Source organism: Egretta garzetta, unplaced genomic scaffold (genome assembly GCF_000687185.1).
Source record: "Egretta garzetta isolate BGI_Z169 unplaced genomic scaffold, ASM68718v1 scaffold425, whole genome shotgun sequence".
Taxonomy (NCBI): Eukaryota; Metazoa; Chordata; class Aves; order Pelecaniformes; family Ardeidae; genus Egretta; species Egretta garzetta.
In genome coordinates, this window is record NW_009259796.1 from 1,233,341 (window position 1) to 1,258,654 (window position 25,314).

The following is a 25,314-nucleotide window of genomic DNA, read 5'->3' on the forward strand; positions in this document are numbered from 1 at the left end:
ATATCCAGAGATGTACACATTTCAGCATCGCTGAAATGCTATGTAAAAATATGAAAACAAACTGTATAATGATACCATAAGTCCATATTAGCAGTGGAAGTTTAAAATTATGTCAAATACTAGAAAATAAAACAACAAATATGTGGGGTTTAATTATTAATTTTTTTCCCACCATAAATAAACTGAAATCCTGCTGCTTTTTGTATTTCATCCTGTTATGCACAGTGTTGAAACAGGGGAGGAGGGAGAAGGTGAGAAGAGTCCAGCTACAGGGAGGTGGGGAAAGTCCAAGCTGATAGATGGAAAAAAGTGCTGTCTGTTTGAAGATTGGAGTAACACAGTATGAAGCAGTTTGTTCTGAGTATCACTTAACTGCATTGCAAATACAGTACCAGATTTAGAATAACCGCAAATTGAAACCTGAATAGTGGTGGAAACTGTCGTCTCTACAGAATTTTGGTAACATGAGTAGAGCGATTGAGGGGGTCTCTCTGCTGAGTGTCTTGTTCACAAGTGCTTGTTGCCCTGGCAAAGAGTCTTTTGCACCCCTGGATACCAGGAAGCAGTTTTCAGTTTTCCCTTTCTATGGCTTCTTTGGGTTTATAGCCCTAGGAGCAGGTGGTCCTAAATTCAGTCACCAATGCAGATTTACGGTGGCTGTTATAATCATAGTAACTTCTGTATCTCTTAAAGGCAGAGTTTATCCAGTTGATAAACCTTTAGTTAATACCAGATTTTGGCACAGTTTAATCATTAGTAAGGTGATTATAGACCACCAGCTAAGGCAACCACAGACCTTTTCAAGCAAGTATGCTCAGCAAGTGGTATTGAACAGGACGCTAAGCATCCCAGAAGCTTCAAATCCTTTTTTCCAATAGAGCTCCTCCTGATGAAAGTAAATGGTAATGCCAGTGGAATTTCTGTCAAGTAGGCAAAAGCTAATGAGGGATGTAACTCATTTACAACATTTTCCCCTTCGCCCATATGAGAGTTCTAAAACTGCTATTTTGCTTTGTTGTGTTTTTATGCTTTAGCTTTTTTGTCCCTGCTCTTCCTCTGCATTTGTCCGAACATTGGTCCATTTTGTAGCAGCAGAGAAGCTCAAACAGGAGAAGCAGCCAAGCTGCTTTCCCACGGTGAGTAACCACAGGCTTGAAATGGCTGAAAACTATGTGTCATGTAGAAAAAAGGGACGTAGAGACCAATTGTCCTTGTTCTGATCCTTTTCCCTTCGTCGGATTATGATTGTTACTCCTGGTTATGATCTATTCATATATTCTCCATTTTTAATGGAGAGGATGTCTTCTGACGATTTATAGAGGATTTCAGAGTGATGACAGCTGTAGATGGGTTATCATTTCAGAGAATGTAGACAGAAACACCTTGGAGTGTATCTTCGAGCTTGCCTTCACTACGTATGTTCTACTGTCCTGCAAAGCTTTTCAGCACTAGTTCCAGGAAGCACCCTCAGGCAATGCGGTTTTGCCCACATGTAAAGATAGGTTGGGAGAATTTACACATGCTGATTGAAAATAGTCCTTGGGTCTGAATAGGGTGGAGACTAGACAACAGTTTAATAGACCAGCAGATATGTTCTCTTCCACAGGAGCTGACATCTGCTGGCAGTAACTGCAGTCATGGGATTAGTTTTCCAAATTTTAGATACCTCAGGAGAAAGCATGCTTTTATATATATTTTTACCTTCTAGCGATTCTACTCTGAAGTAAAGCTGGTATCATGTATATCACGAGTATTCTCTCTCAGTATCTTCAAATCAAAAGGTGATAGGTTTTGGTGATAGGTCTTGTTTTCTGTATTCGCAAGCCCAGAGAATAGTGTGGTCTCTGACAGTGAAGCAGTGTGCTTTTCACTGCCTTTTTCATTGGTAAGAGAGATCCTAGAAATCAAGTTATGCCCTTACTAGTGTAAGTTCAGCCTGGCTTCCTAGGCCTAGAGCTTCAGTAACACTTACAGCAGGACCGTAATGACTTCACTGAACTTGCATGATGTAACAGATTGAAGTTCAGCTTGAGAAAGAAGGAAATAGATTCTCAGCTGAGTAAAGAGAAGTTGAATTTACATGATTACTTTCCAGAACAGATTCACTTGCATTAGATGTTTCCAACAAAGCTGGTTAGCACATTGCTGGCAAAAGATTTTGTGAGCATGTTTTGCTTGGATTGTTCTGCTTTGTCAGTGTGGCTTGGAACGCAAAGGCTATTGTTTAAAAAAACATGAATGTTAATTTGTATTCCATTGCTGGATTATTACACAGGGCATGGAAAGAAAAAGCAAGCTCTGATTTTAAAAAAAAAAAACCAACATTGTTTCCTTTTCCGTTTCTTCTTCCTCGTGCCTGGTTCTCCTTTTTTTTAATGTTTCTTCTCTAGACTACGCTCTTCAAGACAGTGAGTGTCCTCTAGCACTTTTAGGCAAATGTAGGTACATCCACAGCTGTGTCTGTAGAATACAGTAGAATAGAACAGAATAGAATATTTCAGTTGGAAGGGATCTACAACAATCATCTAGTCCAGCTGCCTATAGTTTATTGAGCAGAGCTATATAAATTTAAAAATGAATTTAACTTACAAGCAACACTTGCAGTATACCTAACTCTGAAACTAGGAAGTAATTGCAGTATGAAAATCCATATCCAAACTATCCCAGAAAACTCTGGATGTAGTTTCAGAAGTGGCATAGACCCTGCTTAGACCATACTGCCACCATCCATTGATTCTCAACCCCAAGCCACATCCTCCAGCTGCCTCCGTAGCCCTGCTTGTAGTGTTCATACAGCAATGTGGTGAGATGGATGAGCTCACTAATATAACCAGAAATAACCTTACCAAAAGAGGGTTAGTTTTCAGTTGAACTGGTGGGCTGGTCTGACTCAACATGCAGCCTCACAAGCAGTAAGGCTAGCATAAGGAGGGTGGGAGGAACAGGACACAGGAAAAGGGGAAGAGTAGGATTGTCAGGGCCCTGGAAGACAATAATAAGCCTTTACTGGCCCCACCTGGGGCCTCCCCACACCCCTGCCCTTGGGCCCAGGGCTCTATTTAAGTTCAGGTGTACCTATATTTACTAGAAGAATGCCTGTAGATTCTGTTAATCTGTGTTGTTGTGGGCTGTCCTGATTTCAGACTTGTGGACTGACTTCTTAGTCTGACCTTTATGCCATTATACACCTGCCTGGTGATCATGAGGCTGGGCCTCATCCTGACCCATAGGCTGGCTTGACCTCATCCCTGCTCTGGCACCGCGGACCTGCCTGGCAGTCACAGGGCTGTGTCTGACCTGCAGATCCACTTCTCAGCCTGGCCTTGGACCTGCCTCGTTGCCATGAACTTGCCCAATGATTTGGTTTGACCCTGGCTACTACTCCTAGCCTGCCCTGCTCCCTTATTTTAGGACAGTACGATGGTGTCTGGTGAGGTCTCTGCTCTGCTTGCTGTGGTGTATCCCCCTCTCCCTTAGTGAGCAGCCAGCCCTTGCTGCTTCTGACAAGGACCAGGTGGTGGTTGCAATGTGGTCTCTGACTGGCTCCTCCTAGTCTAAGGTAATTACAAGACTGTTAAGAGATTGCAGTGACAATGAAGATGTTAGTTTTTCGAGGAGCTACTTCCCAAAAGAAGCAGTCCTCCCTCCTCCCCAACCACAGGTACTTGTTCCCACACTTCTTTCTTGTGCCAGCGCAAGCGTTTGTGCAGCAAGGCAGTGAACCAGAATGAACAGGAGTAATGAAGTTGGTTCTTGAAGACAGTAAGGTGTGGATTTATCTGGGGCAGGAATAAGCACCTTGTGTTGAGAAGGGTGGCTGACACAGCTTCAGCCTCAAGTGTTTGCGGAAGTCTGGTTGAAAGATCACCAGGGTTAGGGTTTTTACTGTGAGCACACCAGGTCTGTCTGGGATCCTGGGAATTTGTGTGGTTCTTAGTTCTACCACCCAAACTAGCTCAGGCATGAAGGTGCTGCTGCAGTTACATCCTGCAACTGGCAATGTAGATATAGCTGTAGTTCTTTAAGCCTTTCTTACGTAAGTAAACAAAGCAGCAAACGCACTCATCTAGACCCAAAGGTGTTGGATACAGGGTTTACTTTCAGCTCATGGTGAATGAGGAGAGGGTCAAAACCTAAGTGTTCTGTGATTGACTCTGCCAACTTAGTTGTGTGATGATCAGCCCATTTAGTACTGATTGGTTGTTTTGGGTTTTTCTACTGCCTAGTATTTCTATTGTTCTTTTCAAATATCGTCTTCTGGTATGTATCTGAACCAGCAGTGTTCAGAAGATATTAACTTCTGAAATATTTAACCCACTAAGTGAAATCTCCAAGAAAAAACTCTCGCGATTGATCATACTTGTAGCAGGGAATATAGTGATTAGTTAGAAACGGAGACTAAGTCGTGCTCTTCATCATTAAGGTGTTCTCTCCAGATCTGGATTTAGGCATGCTGAGGAAGCTTGTACTGCAGTTGGTTACTCTGGATCTGCTTCCTGTCTTTAGTATCTAGCTCTTATGTTATGCTAAATTCATTTTTATTAAATGAGGAAGGGGGGAACGTTTTCATAAGAACTGATAATGCCAGAACTGCCCAGCAAATAAGAGGTATCTTCAACATCAGCAGGTAAGAAACCTTTAAGAAGATTAATGAAGAGAGAAAATTGTCATCATCAATAATTTATTCAGTATATTATAGGGGAAAAATACACTTTATAAATTACTTACGAATATCCAACAATGAGTAATAAGAGAACATTTGCTTTCTTTTGCCATTAATATTGAGTAATCTGTTAAGGACTTAATTAAAATAATTTGCTTTGGCACTAACAAGATACATTTGCATAAAGATTGTGGTATTCTAGAAACTTCTGAAGTTCCAGAATTTATCAAATATGGACAGATGAGGAATCATTGAAAAGGCAGTACAAAGGGTAGTAAAACCAAGCAAGCATGTGAAACAAACTGTCAGTGTAAGGAGCAAGTGATGGATGGTATCAAGGATAGAAGAAAGACTAAGGATTATTTTTGTCTGGAATAGGATCCCTGATGCTTGGTAAAGATGAAACTGTTGCACATATTGTTGTGAGCTATATTAAATCAGATTAAGATTAATGAGTGCCAGATTAAATGTTTTCCAGGATATTCAGTAAGGAAAGGAAGCCAAAACAGCTTTTAAATGTTTGTTTGGGTTTTTTTACCTCCAAGAGCTGAAAATGTTGAAGGAGATTGGAATGGTACTTGGAGAGACATTTTAATATTTTAACTGTTTTGCCCTTCTTTCTGTATCCAGCTTGATGTTTTAAAGAAAAGTGGATACAGTCATGCTGTCGTCTTCTTTGAAGTCATAAATAATGTGAATAACACAGATGTTTACTTCAGGCCTAGTGGCCATTACTTAAAATATCCTCCATTTCTAGATTCGAAGCTGAGTAAACCAACATAATCAGTAAGAAATTCTTGGTGGCTATGAATGATTCTGCAAAGGTCCAGTGAAAATTGCAAAGTAAAATAACAAATGAAAGAAACTTACCTGCTGTTAGTCCACAGCAACACTATTTCCTTCTCTGGTGAGCACTTCCTCAGAGTAATTATATCATGGGTTTGGAAGCCTTTTATAATGTTTGTATCTGATATCCCACTTCCATTTGTCTGATAACAATTCTTCTTGGTTGGGATAATCCACTTGTGCATGTGGTTCTGGGTTCTGTTCCTGAGTGAATCACTTAACCTCTCCATCTTTTTCTCTTTCCATCCATAAAATTAGCATAATAATGTTAATTTATCACAGGCTGTAGTTAGGCTCAATTAATGTTTGTAATGATCTCTGAGATTGTTAGATAAAACATGCTGTAAAGTGTACTATTATTGTTAATAGAGCCTTTTGTACAACTGCACTCTAATGAAGCACTATCATTGCTCACTAGCTTTATTCCTAAAATTTCATTGAAATTCCTAAGGACTTAATGGGGTACAACTTCCTGTTAGTGTGTCTGTTTCTCTTCCTGACTCATTCATACCATCAGAAGAACAGTTTCAGTTGTGAAACATGGAAGAGCTGCAGAGTTTGTGTGAAGAGAAATGATGTAATTTCATAAGTGATCTAGAACTAAAAGCTTTTTGAACAGGGCCTCATTTACACTGACCTCAGTTCTGGCTAAACTAGTTCAGACTTCAGAGAGATGCGATTTGTAGAACAGCCTCTTTAAAAGGAGGTACCTTTCTAGTTGGGAATATAAATCATCCTTAACCATGGAAATGATAGCAGTGTAAGAGAGTGGTAGTAGACAAATCTCAGTCTATGCCATTGGAGGAAAAGGTCAGTAGTCTGCGGTTCATAGTTAATGCTCTTGGGTTTTGGTTACCTGTACCAGGTTAACAGTTGGAAGACAAAGGCTTAGAACTCCCCTCCCATTTGTCAGGAGCAGAGTTAAAACGAAGGAACAGGCTTCACAACCATACTGGTTGGGAGAAATGGCTTGAGCAGATCTACTGGCCTCACAGCAGCCCACACTTAGCAGCATATGGATAGCTGAGCTTGAGCAAGTAAGCTTGAAATGGATTTTCTGTTGCTCTGATTCTACACTTGTTAGACTGTTTGGAGCTGTGAGACAGTCATCTATACACATGGGTTTTAGGAAGTGAGATTTTTCTGTCCTATTATGTGACATTTGATTTTACCAAGTGCTACACAGTTTTCTTGGAGCTTCCAAAACGTTTTCTCATGTGCTGACATACTTCAGCTTCCTACACCTGCTTTTTCTGGTACTTGTATTATTCAAAATTTATTTCTTAATATTTTTAGTAGTGAGAAATGTGTGCTAGTCTCATCTTGTCTGTTCTTCAAAATAGCTGAATAGTCCCCACTCAAACTTGGGGGGATCAATAATTAAGAGAGACCATGTCCACAAAACCAATCATGCCTGAAGTCCTATGTTTCAGAAGTAACTTTAATCAGGAGTTTATAAAAGGAAATTTTCTGCTGATTTATTTCTCAGAAGATATAAAATGGCTGAACTTCCTTTTGCAAAGAATAGATTTTTGTTGATTGCTCTAAGAAACTTCCTTTTTTTCAACCTGATTCTTATTGCCCTTCCTGTCTACTGTCTGGTATTAATAAGAATGATTTGGCTAAAATGTCTGTCTCTCTCTCCAGGATTTTATGTGACTAAGCGAAGCCTCTTTCCGTATCAAAACTTTGAGTCTGTTACCCTCTAAATTAAAAGTCTGCCCCTTAAACTGCATAAGAAAGAGGTGATGTGAACATGGAAGTGCTGATCAACACAAGAGAATCACAGGAAAAGTGTAGGTATGGGCATCAAACAAGTTGTGCCATTTAGTACAGTGAAAAATAAAATTGATAAGAACAGAGTAAAAATACAATACCTAGATTCACTAATCAGGTAAATTAGTCAAGAGTGATAGGAGACAGAAATTTGAAACCTTTGGCATAGTGTCTGGCAGCAGTTTAGAAAGCAAATAGGGCCTTAGAAGTTATAATTAGAGGGAGAGACCATGCTCATCAGTAATTAAAGCACTATTCAGAGAAAACCAAGACAAAGCCACTTGTTATTGCGAACTATTTTGAGTGTCATGTTACACAGAAAATACAGAAATACAACCTGCAAAGGTGAGTGCAAATATCTATAAAGGCATCACTTTCTTCAGATTCTATGGATGGATTTACAGTTTTTTAAGAAATTCTTTTTGCCATTTGTTTACAGTGAACCCCAGGTGTTCGAATCCTTAAGTAGTCTATAGTTTATAGAGTACTAGCCTAAGTGACTGTTAGAAGTGTTCAACTAAAAAGCATATACAGCACCTCAAAATATCTTAATACATGACTTGTCTGTGATTCTTCAGTTTAGGCAAGCCCGTGCTTTTTCATAGTGCAGATTCAATACACATTGATACAATGCAGTATATCAGAATATATTTCATAATATTCAGATATTTGCTATTTTTGTAGATTCTCAGTATATGCCTTTTATGAGAGGAATTGTCTTTAACTACTGCTCTGCTTTTAATTCAATAGTGCTGAAAAACCTCCCCATCTAACAGGAATAGCAGGACTTTGAACTTGCATCTTAGACCACTTACATATTAATTTCAATGGTTTGTTTATGTGAGTGTGGCAATTAAGAATGAAGGTCTGTAAATCATGTGTAGGAATAACTAAGAACAACTGTTTTCTGTCCCAACAAATAATGGAAGATTTTTTTTTAGCCATACAGAGGCACAAAAGGAATTGTGGGAAAGCCTGGGAAAACTGTCAGCACTCAACTGATTTAGTCTGTATCCTTGGGGCAACTTGAGCTACATGTGTACACAAATGGAAGTCCAGGGCATGTTAGCTGGATCAGGTATAAAAGTGCTTTACTTCGGCTCTAGAAAGGCAAACTGTTGAGATTCTATCATCAGTCCTTTTTGTCCTTCCCCCCGCCTTATTTTCTACAGTGCAACAACAAATAGTTGAGGTTTCAGTACTGAAGAAAGTAGCTTCTAAGTCATGTAGTGAGCAGTAGGATTTTGGATGAAAGGCATTTGACCAGTTCATTGCTAGCCTGAATGTCTGGGTATATGGATGCTTTCCTGAATGTGAGTGTTGGGTCAGAGAATTTAGTTCATGATCAAGGGTGTGCTTTTTCTTTTCCAAAATAGCTCTAATTTCAAAGTGAGTATTCACGAACAAGGTGTTTTTTGCAATGGCACTAGTGGAATGAAGAGGCAAATAAAATTGATGCAGCTAAATTCAGAGGCTGAAACAATCATTCCAAGAGCAGGTTTGTTGAAAGCCTTTAACTGGTTCTGGTATGCAATTTTGGAAACGCCCACCCTGGATTCCCAGCTGTGCTTCATGTCCCCTTGTCATTACTTTGCAGGGATGGTATCATAGAACAGTTGACTACAGTTTCTTGAGGGCTGGGATTGATTCTATGCTTTGTTTTCTGTATGTTGCTCATTTACTTGACAAACAAACACAAAAAGTGAAGTACCGAGGTGGGAATGAACCCAAGCATATGTATGTCTGTTCATTCATTTATATATTATTAAGCATAATTCCAACATCCAGGGTGTCCTCTATAGCTAGAGGGACAATTTATTCTCTTGGTCCAGCTTGGGCCCATGTTGAATAAAGACAGAAGTGAGCTGATCCATATAAAACTGAAAGTGTTTATCATAATTTTTTTTTTCCTCCAAGTCTGCTAGTCTTCCAGATATTTACTGCTACAAGGTTGGTCCTTGGCAGAGTTCCCAGTCTACCAGACTGCCCTCATGTATTTCCTTCTTAGAATGACAAGGTGTGGCAATACTTTCAGACAAAAATAAGTACAGTTTTAGGGACTTTATGTCTGTCTTTCCACACTCTATCTCCTTTTGCTTCTGCTCTCCAAACGATCAATCTGGAAGACTAGAACTTTTCCTCTAAGAAACTATATACCACAAGGTGGAGGCTGCAATACAAAGTGACATTGGGACTCCTCATTCCTCACCGGTTTTGATAAGCTATAGTATGTGAGGCTAGGTTAGATATTGTTGCCCTTGAGTGGTGATAAATAGAGGAAGAGAAACCATGTTTACAAGTAGGATGCTTGAAAGTGGGAAAGGTTACAGCACAAACAGCCTGTGAGATCCAGCGAGGATACTTGAAATAGCCTCGCTTTAAGCTGATTGAATAAAGAACTGACACAAGCTCATAGCTTGAGATAGTCCTGACCCAGCAGAGGCAGGGAATTTTGTAATCAAAAATCAGGAGAGCCAGTGCCTTGGGACTGTAACAATTGCGGCACAAATTAGGTTAGAGCTTATTTCTCAGTCAGAAACTGGGATTTACCATAACAGAGTGAATATATCTTTACCTTGAAAATTTCAGCCTACTTTGTGCAACCTACAAGTGCAATTTTTACTATGCCATGTATCGTGCAGCTGTAGAAGGGCCTAGAATCTGATTTCTGAACTGAAATTATGTTGAGTCTGAAGCAAAATCATTGCAAATCTAAGCCTGGAAAATTATTACTAAGCACTGAAAATGGCCTATTAAAGCAAGAGGTATGCATAAAGATTTGGACAAGCTCACTCCTCTGTTTACTGCAAGATGTTTATTCTTCTGCTGCATTTACTGCCAGCAGGCTTTTAATGTTTCCTAAATCACACAACCCAAAACTCTTTGCTGTGTCTCTCCCAGAACAGTACTTTTGTGGGAGAATGAGAATGCTAACCTCAAGAATGCAGGGACAGATATATTTGTTATCAGACTCCACTGAAATCTGTCTTTTGCTGAAAATCATTATCTTTAAACAAACCTATCACTTGGGTCTGAAATTGTAATATACTTTCTCATAAACCTAACAGACTGCTATATAAGGTCCAAATCTTTCCTTCTTGAAATCTATAGGAGCTTTGCCGTGGTTTTAAATGGGGCATGATGAGCTTGATAGTATACGTTTGACTAAGAGATGAACATTAAAAAACCCCTCAAAACTTATCCATATTTAACATTCTTAATTTAAAGTTGATATAGGGTGGCATGTATATAATCAGGCAGCTCTTAGTTTAAGAAGCTCAAAACAAACAAAAAAATCCAAATGAAGGGTTGCTAAAATGCTAACTTATTTTGTAATCATGTATTGGAATAGCAGTTGTTTTTGCTGGTCTGGTCTGCCTTTCTGCTGGCTGGGTTCCCTTTCTGTGTGACAGATGTGCTATTTATGGAAGGGGATTCTGAATATTTTAAAGCACTGACTGTTAGGATCATCTCATTCCCAGCCTTTAAAATGAGAGAACAAAATGCCAAATAACTTCCCAAAGAAAAACCTCCAAATTAAATAGATACCTATTTAATTGTTAAAAAAGAAAGAAGAGGGAAAATAAAAATCAAAATCAGATTGTCTGTTTTTTTACAAGTAGTAAGTATGTACATACAGCAGTCTAATTGTTGCTGTGCAACATTTTTGGATTTAACAGAATACTTGGTATTAGTTTTCACTTTAAAAATGGGTGCCCTTTTAGAAAAAAAAAAAATCGTAGGGTTCCTAGAGAAAGAATATGTGGCTGAAAATTTGGCTACTTTCTTTCTCAGCTGTATTAGCAGGTCGAATGCAACATAGCGGTTCTCTGTAGAAATCTGGCCTCACAAGGATCTATTTATTTCAGCAGTTGGCCCTTTATATTCACTTACATGTATGGTAAACAATATTTACCTGAAGAAATCTTTCAGTGAAGTATTTTCAGAGCTCACACGTTAATCTTCAGAATTCTGTTCGTGTGTTGGGTATCAGCTTGTGGTATTTGCGGGTAGAGAGATAGGAAGCTGTGAGAAGTCACTGAAATGGTGTGTGTGGGATTCTGCTCTCTGAACAGGTAGATCTTACAGTTTGTTTTACCTCACCTGATGGGATTTAGCCTTCTGGGAAAGTAATTCAGGTTATACAAAATCGCGGCACGGTTCTCTCATTCTGCTGTTGGGGACAGTGATGAGGAAAATAAAACCAGTTTTCCTTATTAGGCATTTTAAAAAAAATACAGATTAGCAGTTTTGTAATGCTTTTTTCCTCTGTATATTTTTCATTATATGCAAAATATTTGATTGTATTGTGAATTTTTCTGGAAAATAAGCCTTTTTTAACACTTATTTATAAAAATCTAATTCCCACAATTACTCTTGCAGTCTGTGCAGAGGGTGATATCAATTTAACGTATGCGGCTGAACAATGTGCATGCTATTAATCTCGGAAGGTAACAGAAAGATGTTAAGCAGGTGATGTGAAATTTTTAATTATTATTATTTTTGCAGCTGTGGTTTAGTATTTCAAAATTATTTTTTTCTTAAAGACAACAGCACTTTAGTATCTGCATTGACCTCCATGATGTCAGAATGTCATTGTGCAACCGTAGCTAAGAAAAGCCTGGGGGGGGGGGAACAAAGGAGCTTTGCATCTTCCAATAACATGAGATGTGCATATACAGTACGTAGCATTTTGGAATTCATACTGTGGTAGTGAGTTGTTGCTTTCAGTTTGATTAGACAATCATTGTTTCGTTTTCCTTGCTTTGACAGTGAGTATGCCTGTACGCTGCTTAAGTCGTCTTAGTGCTATCTAGGTCAGTATACTTAGGATAGCTTTTATGTTCTGCAAGTCTGACAGATACCGTGCCAGACAGAGATCAGCACCAAATTTTCTCATATTTATTATATCTGAGGATAGAAAAATATTTTGTAATTAATCAGAATTGTATACCACATAGCACCTACCGTTTCTGCATTGCAGATATATTTAGCTCTAACACTGCTTGTGGTTAACAGGGTGTAGCGTAGACACAGACAGCTGATCATGCAGTCAGACCCTGTGCTCATGTGGTTTGTCAATACTGCTCAGGATTTTGATGGACTGTAAAAGAGAGAATACAGAAAGGAAAGAAAAAGAAATGTTTTATTTGTGTGAACATTAGACCTTTAGTTATACTGGTTTTGCGATCACTGTCTTTTTGTTTCATTTTTTAATTCTGAGACTTAAAAATTAGGAAAGCACCGCAAATGCATCCAGGATTTAGTATGTGCGACGTGAAATCTTTCTGCGTCAAGAGGATGTTACTGTAGTCAATCCAGCGTTTCTCCAATAAGCAAGAAGATTGTTTTGTTTTCCTCGGCAGGCGGATTCAGCCATTGCACAGGCAGATTTTGATAAGAGTTTGAAATGCCTACTACTGTATCATTGTAGAATTTGGAGTTTGCTAACAGTGTTAGTGACTGGAGCTCATCTTGCATCACCAGTTGATGACAATTTTCTTTGTTCCCTCCCACCCAGTTGAACCAAGACTCTGTAGCTGATACGCAATGTCACTTACAACATTAATCAGATACTGCATTTAAGGTGAGCTGTCCCTTGCCTCCTCCCTTACCAGCGCTGTGCTGCAGTATGTATCTTACTCCTGCAAGCCTAAAATGGCAGGCAGGATTAACGTTGCTTGTGCTGTGTGCATGCTGTGTATTGAATTCATTATACTGTGCCTAGTATCTCAAATGTGAGTATGTAAATGGTCTGTGTGCCATGTCATGCAGTAGTGAAGACTGGTTTGTGCTTCATTACAGGCTTAGATATTTGAGCATCACCTTAAGAATTCTTTTTTCATTTGCAATGTGGTGAGTTGTTAGCTTGTCATCACATTCAAACTACATTATTAGCCCTTGGAAAGGAAAAAAAAAAAAAGCAAACTGTGCTTCCAGATGGTGTCACCCTTTTTCTTCTTGCGTTTACTGTAGTTTAAATAATGTATATTGTATTGTTAATTAATGTGAATATCGAATTAAAGCACTTGAAACTTACATATTTATTATGCAGGTAGGAGGCACGTCAAATCTATTTTTAACTCTTACGCAGTCCACGTTGTGCAATGGGCTTTGGTTGTCGAGTTTATATTTTCAGCTGTGATATCAATAGGCTGATTTTCAGTAAATGTGACAAGTGGCCTTTGCAGTGGTCAGCTTCGAGCTTTAAACCCTCTGAGAAGAAAAAAAAACAACCACCTTGTGTTGCAGTTTCGGAAAACCTTGGATGAGGACATTTTTTTTTCCCCCCACTCCTGCTTTCCCTATTGATAAACTCGGTTCTCCTGATCACGGTCTATTCAAGCTGCTTCCCATCTGATTTTTGACAACTGCTTCTAAAAAATTATCAAGAAGACCAAGAATAGAACTTATCTCCATCGCTTTACATAAAAATGGCTGGGTGCATTGCCATGCTAACACTGCACTAAGTGGTACATGCAGGTAGGTTGAGATTTGCATGTTTTACTGATTTCTTGGTCAGTGTTGCAAGAACATGAAATGGGCTTTGGAATGTTGCTTTCGGTTAAAAACTGTGTTAAACTGTTAATGAAAACAACCTAACATTAAATTGTTGGCTTCACATATTGGCATGACAGTTGTTCTTATCTGTTTTTACAAAATCTATTGTGAAAGTAGAGCAATCATGTCTGTTAAAATAATCATATGTACTAAGGGCGTGGCAACGCTTATGCAACAAAAGAATTTTTGAAAACCCTATTGATTCAGTTACATTTTAAAGATGACTATAAGCATTACTAAGCTTGCAGTTAAAATGCAAAACTAAAAATTGAGGTAGATAAGAAAAATGAAAAATATTTAAATTGTCGAAAGCGGTTTTGTGTTTTGTGCGAAATCTTAAATAAAGATTAGTATGCTTTAATGCTTATATTTTCAGTATTAGCTACAAACATAAACCTGCAGTATTTCTTTTTATTTTAAGGTAGAAGGACTCAAAGAGAGAGATTGATATAGGTGGCCCTGTCAGCTTAAACTGAGTTTCAGTTCACTGAAATGTGTTTTACTTCACACAAAAAAGGTTATGAAATAAAAACTTAACAGCCTTAGCTACAAAAACTTGAATTTGAGCATTAAGAAGAAAAAGAATTATGAGTACTGTATTACTTACACCAACTTTTGTAATATATTTGTTTCAGATTAATACTGGGCCAGAACCAGTTTCCTTGGCAACCAAATCCTTTTAAAAGGTGCAATAGTAGAGATGTAGCAAGATGTTATTCTCTTTAATAGCAATATCACAATGCAAATGGAAATTTTGCAGTTGTTTCCTTTCAGTTCTAAACGAGAATCTGATCTCACTTTATGTTTCCATGCGGCTATCATTTCTTAAACGATGCGATGTTTATAAAGCTGTACACAACAAAAAACTGCTTGATCCCTGTTTTGCACTGCTTGTTTCCAGAAATGTACCCCAGTTTCTTTTTTTAATTTAGCCTAGTCTTGCATGTAGGTCAAGGTTTGTACTGTGTGTATATAACGTGATAGTTTCATTATCACAAGCATAAAAGTATCACTGAAATATTTAGCAGCTGAGAAATGTGGAGAATCAGAAGTATGTTGAAACCTTCTTTCATCTTTGCTGAATTCAGTCACAGTAATGGTAATAAACCTTTCTTTAAATAGTGGACCCGTTCTGAAGTTCAGGTAGAGAACTGTGTTTAAGCATACTGGAAAAGAACAACTGTCCGATCTTAAACAAGCTTTTATAGAATAAGCTGCCTTGTGGTCTGCGGTAATTTGCAAACCTTATACATACTGTAATTCCTTATTTATCTCTTTAGCTAATATTTTTAACAGTATCAGTAAACTTCTATCTTGCATGTACCACGGGTAACTGCTTATACAGAATCAGATGTTATTAAATGTCTCCACTGAGCTTACAACGTAGTGTATCTCCTTGTGAATCTCCTTTGTACATGACTTGAGAAACTCTCACTACTGCAATGAGACTTTTGCAGCAGGGTAGCCATTTTCCTTTCGTGTCCTTGACTTTAAAATGACTAAGTATATTTTGTGTGGATGAGGACCCAGCACTGGAAATTAATGCAGAGGAGGTATTTAGAAGCACAGCCAATTATCAATAATAGCCTTGACAGTGTCAGTAATATAAACTAATTCTCATTTATTTCTAAATATATCAGTTCAGTGCATTCCAAATAAGCAGAGTATAACTGTTCAGAATTATGACTTGTCATCTGTCTTGATAGGCCAGTGCTTAATAATGATAATAAAGCCATTTGATTCATAATAATGAGATTAGTTTGACGCAGTGCAATATTCCCCTGTTCCACCTAAAGAAGCAGAACTGAAAATGTAATAAACAGCATCTCTCAAGTGACATATTAAAGTTTGCTTTTTTTTGTAATTTTATTTATCTCCAGTAGCTTGCTTCTGATTATTTTACTGTCTGAAATGTTAATATGGAGTGCACCATTACATGTAGTTATCAAAATTGCATTTCTTTGTTTATTTCTTGTGTGGTTATTTTTAAAGGAAGTTGCTGAGCAAATGCTATGTAGAAGCAATCTATTTATTGCCGCTGATGTTTATCTTTAGAAAAGATGGGGCACTTAGTGATAAACTGTTTTTATTATGTCTTTGTGTTCAAACATACCCACTCAAGGCATTTAAAAAAAGTGTAGCTCTGTTACATGAGCATGCTTTGCTATGCTTGTTTTAAATCCATTTGCAAATTTGCTCTATTGTTAGGGGATGCAAGTCCTCTTGTAATTAATATGACTGAACTCAAGTGCTTTCATGAGTCTGGAAAAACTCATGGGCAGCCTGTGAACAGTAATTTCTTCTAGCTCAAGAAACTGATTTATTTATTAAGGAGGAGTCTAGTAATTAGCAAGCTGTTTCCAGTTTAACTATTATACGTGTGTTGCTGTATGTATTTTAATGGTAGTTGCATCTAGCTAATGCAGTGTCAGAATGTTATAGCCAGGGGTGCCATAGGAAATCTCGTGTAAACTTCATCCATTTTATTCTCTCTGGCTAAGGGGGCTAATCGGGGCATGTAGGAGCAGGTGCAGTTTTTCACACCTCCAGCACAGCCTGCAAATGTTATTGTTGCAGGGGGAATTGGTTTTTTTTATTTTATTTTCAGTTTTATCGTAAAAGTCTAATTGTTGATAGTCCTCCCTCTTATAAATTAAATGCGTTCTTTTATCCATGCAAATTCCATTTCTGCCTAACAGCAAATCTATACAAAGCATGAGTAAAAATGAAATCAAACTAAAAATAATCCACTCAGACACTATCCTACTTGCTTTGCAATGACCTTTCTGATTAAGAAGGTTACTTCTGCCTCTAAACTTAATTTTGATTTGAAACTGCAAGTCTTTCAGTGTGAAACTATCTGTGTTCAGATGATATTTGTCAGACTATTAGACTCTGGTAGTAACGAACAGGTACCAATTAACCCTTTTGGGCATCTAATGTTTGTTGTACTTTATCATGTGAATGGCTTTATTATGTTTTGAAAGGGCTTTATGATGTGTAATATTGCATTTGAATTCTAGTATTATCAAATTTGGGAATCCTTTAGCTTTGATAAGATCTTCTACTGCTGGATTCCTCCAAATGGGATGTTTAAGCTTCCCACTCAAGACAATATTTCAGTCATTTGTGAATATGACTTTATTGGTATTTCAAATAGTAATAATGGCTTAATGCAATTCTCTTTCATTCTGGCCTTTGTTATGGGCAGATGTGAGCTATAGAATACTGAATCAAATCGAGATAGACTAAAATGTACTAGCTCAACCAACAAAAAAAATCATTAGCTCACTTTCTTACCTTTTAAAGCCAAAGTAATGGATCCTGTAGTTCCTGTATAATTTTATTTATAAAAGTATGTGGTATATTTGCAAACGGAAGATGGATCTATCTATTCTTAATTGCTGCTACATAAATGCCTATTAGCTGAGTCATAAGGCCTTATGTGTAAGATTGTGCAGTTGCTCTATGGAACAATTTAATTTTGTTTAGTAGCTTTGAAACAAAGCCCTGTTCTGAATAATTTTAACATTATTACATGATAACCTTATTAGGATGTTTGATACATAATAACATAAAACCAGGATGCTTGACAACGATGAATAATCATTTAAGCAGAGAGATACAGGAAGCGTATTCCAGAGAACAAGAGTTGCCTAGAAATGTCTATCACAGATACTGTGGTGATATCTGTGACAAAAAAGACCAAAAGAAAAGTGGCAGAATGGAAAGAGGAGAAAGAAAAGGCCCTTTGAAAGACTGCAAAAAAACATGGAGGCTTTTAAGATAAAGGATAACTTGTAATTGGTTTCAGCAGTTTATGTGGAATCAAGGGAGCTGACTAGTAATGATGATTGTTTCTCCCTGTGCCATGATTTGTTTTCTAAACTGGCAAACTGTGAAGCTAATCTTAAAATACACTTGTTTTCCACTGACTTTACCTTGTGAAACTCAGGACCAGACTAACCGAGGAAGCTGTGAAGCCTCCATTATTTGATGTCTTATGAGGTAAATGTGAGAGGAATAATTTGGACATAGTTGAGATGGGGGAAGGGAAGTAGAGCCAAGGATTGGTTTTAGTCTAATTTTTCCAGTGATCCCAGTGGTTTATTTTAAACTTAAAAATTACCTTACCTTTCTAGAACATAGTATGAAACATTATGTCCAGTTTGCACTACAGAGGTTAAATCATGATAAAACAATGCGGGCAGAAGCAGTATTCACAATAGTTTGGTTACTGGTACTGTTTTATTGCTGGTATGTTGTCAGCCTCCCAGATGTAGATTTGGAGTCCTACAGCATTCCAGGGAAAATTTAGATGAGTCCCACAATGTATCTGGAAATTAGTACCTGTCTAATAATTTAGTCATTAAATTTGGATTTTCCCCTTTGCAGGCTGATACACAGTAGCCACAGAGTTCAGAAAAATTACTGAGATGGTTTTGCCGAAAATACCTGTCGATACCACTTTTAAAAGACTCTAACAGAAGAACAACCTGATTTTAGGTGGGTAAGTTTATGGGGTCATTATAGCAAACTAAAATATCTTTAAAACTCACAGAGAAATAGTGCTAAAATATTTAACACTTTAAAACCACTGTTTTACATGTTTGGGTTTTTTCCAGTTCTACCAAGAGTTGTTCTTGCTATGGTACTGCATTGCCCTATTCTCATGTCAATATTGTTGGATTTTTTTCCAGCTCCTGCTGGAATTTTATTGCCATAGAGGTCAGACAAACAAAATTAGGCAGAACAGATCTTTGAAACAGGTTGTTATAGCCTCCGATGAGCTGTACAAACCAAACATATTGGCAGGCAGGCAAACCTCCTGAGCTTGGCAGAATTCTGTGAAGTCTGGATCCCAGTCACTAGAGTCCATTACAAATCTGTGCCATATAATGAAGGTAGAGGAACTCTCTTAGTACAATGCCCATTTCTAATACTGTTGTTTTGGTTAAGCTGTATGTAGTTCATCAAAAACTGGCTAATCTCTACCTTAGTACATTACTGTAATCAGGGATAGTAAAAAATCTCTTGAATTGTGAGCCGTAAAGAGCACTTTGTAAATGCAAGTATAGTATTGTAATAAATAGGATATTTCAAGGTAAGAGTTTCACATTTTGCATGGCTTTTTCAAATATTAGCAGTTTCCTTTCTTACTGTGAATGTGCAATAGTCATCTTGGTTAAAATAAGTATGTCTGGTATCTGTGCTTTAGATTTGAGATACGTGTGTTTTGAATGAAAGAATGAGTGAAATCCTGATTAATTCATTAATTTTGAATGTAGTTCTTTGTATCATAGAGTATTATTTATGTTATAAAAAGGGAGTAGTTTCATTGATTTCAGTGGCAGTGTATGCACAAATTTGTGTAGGAAACAGTTTGTTGCATCACAGTCATTAATGCTGTGATTTCTTGTAAATAGAAATAAGTAACTAAGGCAAAATACAAGATAAGCAACCGAATTTAAAACAAAACCAAACACCTTTTCAATTCTTAAATATCTCGATATTTTCTGTAGTTAAGTTTACTTTTAATACACAATATTGTATGATGTAGAAAATGGTAATGGATTTTCAGAGACAATAAGATGGCATCGATGGTTTAAACTAATCAGTGAAACATTAAAATTAGATAAATTCAAGTTACCTAGATTTACAGAAGCAATGGGCTACAAAATCTAAGTTGTACCTATTTTAAGTAAATTATCATAGAACACTTGCTCAGTATATTTTAGGTAGAATACTGGGCCATAACCTGTTTCCTTGGCAACCACATACGAATAAAAGGTACATTAGCAAAGCTGCAGATGTGTGTCAGTGAATGCTTATTAAGCAGCCCAATGCATTTACATACCATGTGCTCACAATAATGCATGCATCTTGAAAATCACCATATAAAAAGATTTCTGGGCATGACCCAATGTGGATTCTTAATACTCAAAGGTTTTAACCTAAAACCCTCATGTTTTCAGTGGAAATACCTTGTGTGATTTTTCATTGTGCTTTAAATTGGGCCTGCAATAACTGGACAAAATTGGCACGGTAGGCTTGGTCTGCAAATTGAACCCTTTCTCCAAGATTCTGAATACTTACAGCACTGCTTTAAGACAAAATATGGATGAAAATGAAGGCTTATGGTGTCTTTCAGAAATGCTCAGGCATTCTAAATTTGAATCTTGCACCAGCGTTCAGAAGCAAGTATGATTGTACTGTTTTACACAACGACAAATGAAAGCCGTTAAATAAAAATGAAACCGGTGTTGCTTGTGGACCAAGTGTTGTCTTCTAACAACAACAGAAAAAGGCAGTGGGGCAGAGAGAAAAAGCTGTAGAAGTAGTCAAAATGGCAGTTGTTCAGGGACTTTGAGAATAAGATTTGGATGTAGCATTTAGACAGTACTGGTGCTTTTTGTGCAAGTGTTTGTATAGTACTATTTTTGTTTATATTCCTGGGTTTAAAAGAAGCTCAGATATATAAGATCAGTTTTGACAAATTTGTTTATTGACCAGCAAGCTTATGTCCAGGTTATTTTTGGCCCTTCTTAAGGTATTCATCTGTATATAAAATGAAAAGTGGAAAATGAGAGGCTGGGTTCAACTACTTTTATTTTGTCTTTCTGGTAACTGAATGGGGAACAGAATAGCACATACTAATTGTCCAAAATAAAATTTGTATGTTTAATTTGCTACTTTTGTTTAAAGATATTAAAATATTTAAATTACTACATTTGACAGCAGTCAACAACAGAAAAATGTCTGTTGTTGTCACTCTGTCCGTAAACATAGCTTCATGATTGCAATTGATCTGTGCTAGCTAAGGATTGTGATATGGCCCAGAAGTGTAGGAGGCTAGAAAGTGGCTTGTCAGCAGCACATAAAAAAAAATTAAAGACTTAGATGGAAAATAATACTGAGATTGTTCAGAGATAGCAAGATGTAAAGTCAGCTGATTCTTAGTAGCAGCACAACATAAGCTTTTGTATTTTGTGCAAAAGAATTTGAATTTATGTCAGATACTCGTGTTGCTTCATTTCTTTTTCAGACTGGTGGAAAGACAAAGGTATCGTTATACTTTTAAAAACTGCTTGTATGCGTTCTGTTTAGTGTTAATGGGACGCAGATTAGGCCACACTTAGATTGTAAGAAGGCAACATATGTTGGAGAAAGACTTCCTTCGGTGCACAGGCACAGCTTGCACAGTTTGAGAGCAAAATGAGTTCTGCCAGGCTTCTCTCCTCTCAACCAGACTTGGAGGAGCAGGCAGCTGCTGCAGGTCTCCGTAACTGTGCTCCTTCTCCCTTCCTCTCCCTCCACTTGATGCTTGAGAAGAGGAGAAAGGTTAAACAAAGGAGCTCTTTCCCCTGCTCATGGAACAGAAAGGGGAGCAAAGCCGCTTTGGGCTGCTGAGTCATTGTTGCGCCCCACTTCTGAGTGAAGTGTTGGTCTGCCTGAGGGGTGAAGAGGAGCTGTGTTTTTCTCCTTAGCAGCATCACTGGCTGCTTTGACCCCAGCAGTGACAGCAATTAAGATGACAGTCCATTCAAGCATTTTTTCTCATGGATAGGCTGGCCTGGTCTAGGCACTGAGAAGGAAATCAGTCAAGCCCTGGCCAAAACCCTGTCACTCGTGAGGAATTTGCTGGAGTTGGTAATGCTATATATGTTGTTCCCTGCTGTTGTTTAAGAACTGAAACTGCTTGACTGGAGAGGAACATTGGAACTTTTTTCCCTAGGCAGTCTGAAATACTCTTAAGTGTGCCGTGAGTTGCAGAAGTGAGATTATCAGACTTCAGCCAGGCATCCAAACACCATCACTTCAGTAACCTTGTAACTGTTTTATACTTTTCAAAGAAGTAAAAGTTTGCTGACAATTTTCTCTATAACCTTGCAATTTTACCATATAAAAAGTAATCCACTGCTAAACTACTTGGACTTCTGTTTAAAAAGAACATAGTATTTGTGTGATGTTATGTGCAATCATTTATATGTTTAATGGCAATTGATACACGTCTACTAGCAAACTGCTATTTTTGAAGTATATAATTTGTATGGTGGCTTACACCCTGAAATCAGGACTGCGGCTGCAGATAAGTCTTGTCTGACTTCTCACGGATATGTAGTCCATTCACGTAGGTTTGAGTGCAGCACCAGTTGCTCCATTTTCTTTGCATGCAATTGGTTTTACATGAAACATTATAGTGGGAACGTAGAATCTTAGGTGCAGCCAAGATGGCCTTATAAAGAATTTCTTACTCTGAAGAATATTTTTAATACACAAGGAGCTGATGGGACCGAATTCCAAATAGCTCAGATTATATATATATATATGGAAATTAGTACCTTTAATTGCAGTACTAGTCACAGAAAAGGTGATTTTTTTTTTAGTGGATGAGCTGAAGTTGTCTTAAGAAAACACCCTATCAATTAAAAAAAGAGAAAGAAAGAAAAAAGATGAGTCAGTTTTCTCCAAATCTGTTATATTGTCTATAGATATTAAGACTGCCAGAGCATCAAGTAGTCAAGTACAAATAAATTGTCTCCAAGTTGGGGGTATCTACTATACAAATGATGGTTATGCAGCTGATTTTTCAAAACAATTTAAAATAATCAATTTTAATTAAGATTTAGGGGGAATTCATAACCTAATCTTCCTTTAATTTGTTTAATGTAATCTAAAAAGATGCTTGTATTTATTGTTGTTCAGTAATGCATTTATTTCTTTTAAAGGATTACAACAGGTTTAATTTAATCCATATTATTGTATTGTTACTGACAACACACTTGTGACAAATACTTCTTACGGTACTTGTGTCAGAAATCTTCATTAATACATATTAATATATATATACACACCTCAACTATAATAAAGAAACAATAGTAAATAAGCAATAGACAAAGTCCAAAATTAAAAGTAACCTACTTGTGCGTATAGAACTTTGCTACTCAGGTTGGAATAAAAAAGAAGGTTGTGAAAACTTCGGGACGCACTTTGCTTTTGCAGTCAATACTGCTGTGTTCTTCAACTATTTGTTCCACCTCCCATAAGAATACTGACAGGAACAGCTAGTTTGTCACGAGATGAAAGATGGTTTTTTGGTAGCAGAGAGTCCTAAGCTAAAAAGATACTCATTGCTTCAGTAGCTGAACTTATAAATAAGAATTCCAGTGATCCAGAAGCAGTAATTAAGCTCTCCACAGAGATGTTAGTATTGGGAAGATGATCTTATAATGTGGATTGTGTATGTATAGATCAGCCACTGGAACGATGACAATTCCCTGACAAGAGTTTCTTCCCATATGTTTTAAGCAACCAGGAAAGCGTATGATAGTTCCAAGACAGAATGCTGGAAAAAAAGACCTTCCCACCTTATAATAGATAGTATATCTCATGTTGATATTGAATAGTTTCCTCAGATGATAAGCAGAATTTATCATGAAGGGGCTGTAGCAATGCTCTAATGTCCAGGCCTGTCAAGGGTGACAATGATGAAATAGTTTGTGCGTCTGGATTTATTTTTTTTTCAAAAATTAATCAGTGCCTACCATTCAGTGCTTCATAGGCTTAAGATTCAAAACCAAAGTTAACTGTCCAGTAAAAGCTCACACAAATAGCTTGTAAAAATAAACCCAGATTAGCCTTGGGCAAAATTAATATTTTCAAGGAAGCTTTAAGACAAAAGCAAATTGCCCATTTGTCTAACAAGTGTTTTCTACCTGTCTGAAAGACCAGTTTTTCTCTTAGCTTCATGATTCCAAGTACCTGGGAAAACAGGTTTTGCTGACTATTTTAAAGTGAGAGGCACAGAGAGAGAGAGAGAGAGAGAGAGAGAATGAATATATGGGAAGAATGTACCAAATATATTGGAGGCTAAATGAAATCAAGCTACTTCCTTCTTTATCTAGGTAAGCATTTGTCAGCGCTTCTGAAGCACTAATAGCATAGTTGTGCTTGTTTCTCGAGGCAGTAATAATCTCAAAAGACTGAAATTAGAGAATAAGACTACTGCTTAAAATAAACATCCTCCTGATACTGTATGAGTTTCTATATATGCTAAAAAAAAAAAAAGGTAATATCAGATAAGTAAAGTAAGGTAAATGTGACTATACTTCAGTAACCGAATGCAATTTATTTTGGGTATTGTTTTTTCAGGGAAATATTTAATCTTTCCTTTTTAGTGGGAAGTTGCGGAAGTTAGGCACGGAGCTATGTACCTCCATAAATGCTTTCTCTTTCTTCGTGTGAGAAAGGGTTTGAAGGGGAGTAAGGCAATCAAAATCCTTTGTTAGGTTTAAGAGGAATTCTAAACGATGGGGACAGGACTGCATTGATGCTCACGGAGCGAGGGGTTGGACGTAGAGAACGCTGCATTTCCTCATATTTCTAAATTTACGGTCCTTGCATATAAACAACTTGGCTGATACGCTAAATATCCCATCTGGCTGTGGTAATTAAGCACAAATCATTTGCTGTAAAACAGAGGGACGAAAAAATAACGTGGCAGTCAGTAGACGACGACGACGAAGGGGAGCCGGGTCGCTGGGACCAGCCTACGTTTCACAACCCACAGGCAAGTCTGACGGCGGGGATTATCGGAGCAAAATGGCTGCTGCCCCGTCCCGCCGCCGTCAGCGGGGCCCGCGCTGCGGCGCGGCTGGCGGGAAGATGGCACCTGTCACGTTACCCCGCGCACCGTCCCGCTGAGCTGCTGCGGCTGTCTGCCTTCCTGCTAGCGAGAACCCCACAGACATGCTTTTACTCGCCAGGTAGCTCAAAAACATGTGAGTTAATTCTACATTCGAGCGTGAAATTGCGTAAGCGTTGCTGTTGCTGCTGGGGGAAAAAAAAAAATCATATTGCAGGTTAATGCGCATTGCTTCCTCGGCTAGAGATTTGATTTAGCCCAGAGCACAGTTATTACCCATAAACAGGAAGCGTCTTCAAGTTATCTGCAGCTGACGGGTTGCCAGGCGTTTGATGTCTCAAGAGGCTCCGTTTTAAGACGGACAAATAACACTGACGTTACAACAGGCCGCATCAGGGGCTTGTCTTTTATGTAATTTCGTGCGGGATGACGAGGCGGTCGCATTTGAACGCTGCAGTAGCGCTTCACGTTTAATGTCGTTGTTAAAAGCCTTTATTTCGTATCTTGCTCTAATAAGAAAGGGGGACGGGGCTTGTACCGCGCGCGTCCAGCTCCACCGTAGATCAGTTACAGCGTGCCCCGTCACGGAGACGGGACTCGCTCCGGCTTTCAAAGCGAGAAACATCACTTAATAACAAGCGTTGATAAAGGCGCTGATGGGGTTTTAAAGGCTGTTTTCCATGGGATGAGAAACGGTCATAGCAAGTGTAAAGCAGGAAGTGAGAGAATGAGTTAGGGATGCTAATAATAGGAAAAGAATTACGGCTCTGAGAGAACGGTTCATCTGGTGGCTTCGGAGATCTGCTAATGCTAACATAATATT

General features: G+C 38.0%; 1 protein-coding gene across 5 annotated transcripts in view; it reads left to right on the forward strand.

The window, feature by feature from the left end:
• The first annotated feature begins 1,040 nt into the window (after positions 1 to 1,040).
• The window catches only part of ZBTB38 (zinc finger and BTB domain containing 38), a 35,303-nt gene continuing 11,029 nt past the window's right edge, over positions 1,041 to 25,314 (forward strand). For 3 of the 5 annotated variants that reach the window (XM_035895278.1, XM_035895280.1, XM_035895281.1), the window contains exon 1: positions 23,387 to 24,627. The gene's annotated coding sequence lies outside the window, so the exon portion shown is untranslated. Of the gene's footprint in view, positions 1,137 to 23,386; positions 24,628 to 25,314 lie in introns of those variants that run through there. The other 2 variants (XM_035895282.1, XM_035895279.1) reach the window with 2 other exon arrangements.